This window comes from Schistocerca cancellata, chromosome 6 (genome assembly GCF_023864275.1).
Source record: "Schistocerca cancellata isolate TAMUIC-IGC-003103 chromosome 6, iqSchCanc2.1, whole genome shotgun sequence".
NCBI lineage: Eukaryota > Metazoa > Arthropoda > Insecta > Orthoptera > Acrididae > Schistocerca > Schistocerca cancellata.
This window is the reverse complement of record NC_064631.1, coordinates 585,226,034-585,227,374: the sequence shown is the minus strand read 5'-3', so window position 1 is coordinate 585,227,374 and position 1,341 is coordinate 585,226,034. Positions and strand designations below refer to the sequence as shown.

The 1,341-nt window shown below is 39.0% G+C and overlaps 1 pseudogene; it reads left to right on the top strand.

Moving 5' to 3' along the window:
• The first annotated feature begins 974 nt into the window (after positions 1-974).
• On the top strand, positions 975-1,092 carry LOC126089890 (5S ribosomal RNA; annotated as a pseudogene).
• Positions 1,093-1,341: the final 249 nt, after the last annotated feature.

Below are 1,341 nucleotides of genomic sequence, written 5' to 3'. Positions count from 1 at the left end.
TAGCATAGAAACTGGCTTTGAACTATTTTGACAAATGAACTTATCTCGTGCATAAATCTAGGAGAGCAGAAATGTTCATGGAACATAAAATCACACTAAAATTCGTAACCACATAACGTATGTGCATGAAAATATTTCACAGCATATAGAATGTTTTGGAAGTATGTTAGATAGTGATATTGTTGGGATTCTTAAACACTGACTTCGTTTTTCTGGTTTTTTTTTTTTTTTTTTTTTTTTTTTTTTTTTTTTTTTTTTTTTTTTTGACTCTAGGGTCTCGATAGTTGAAAAGAATTAGTGTTGAGAACTTGGAGTGTGGAAGTCGAGTTGTGATTGACATATATTCTGTCGGATACTCTCATCGTCTCAAAATTTGGTGTTTTTGTTTCTTTTTTCGATGTCAGGCGGTTTTCTGGGCCGCAACTTGCTCGCACCTTAACACCTCCAAGAGATAACTTTTGGAATGGCGCATATGTGTGGATAGTAAATTTCAGCATTAAAATTTCTTTATAAATAACTGTTTGAGCATGGGTAACACCATAGTGTGCAGCTAGTATATTCCTATGATGCATCACATGAAAGCTGGCAACACTGCAACAAACTATATTTCACATCAGGCATGTTCAAGAATTACAGATGTTTTATTAAAAGCTGATATGCAAATGTACCAATACCAATGATCCTCCACACTTACACGTACTATGAAGACAGCATGAGTTCCCCTGACCCATACCTAATTTTCTGTGTGGTTAGTAATCACAGGCTACTATTTGATAAGTATTTGTAATTTTAAGTTGTTTCACATTGTAAAACTGGTTGTAGGTGTGCATTCATGACCATTCTTGATAACTTGTTTAATATTGTGTTGATACATAATTGAGGGATGTTAAGAACCACAGTAATTTATTATCTACTAGAATAGTACATATATGTGTAATTAGCTTTAAATTTGGGTGATGGTATTATGTAAGTATGCCAACGGCCTTGCCACAGTGGGAACACCGGTTTCCGTCAGATAACCGAAGTTAAGCGCTATCGGGCTGGGCTAGCACTTGGATGGGTGACCATCCGGTCTGCCGAGCGCTGTTGGCAAGAGGAGTGCACTCAGACCTTGTGAGGCAAACTGAGGAGCTACTAGATTGAGAAGTAGCGGCTCCGGTCTCGGAAACTGTGCTGACCACATGCCCCTCCGTATACACATTCAGTGACGCCTGTGGGATGAGGAAGATACGGCGGCCGGTCGGTACCGTCGGTAGCGTTGGGCCTTCATGGCCTGTTCGGCAGGAGTTTAGTTTTTATTATTTAAGTATACAAGTTGGATTCAGTAGTGTGTGACATCGC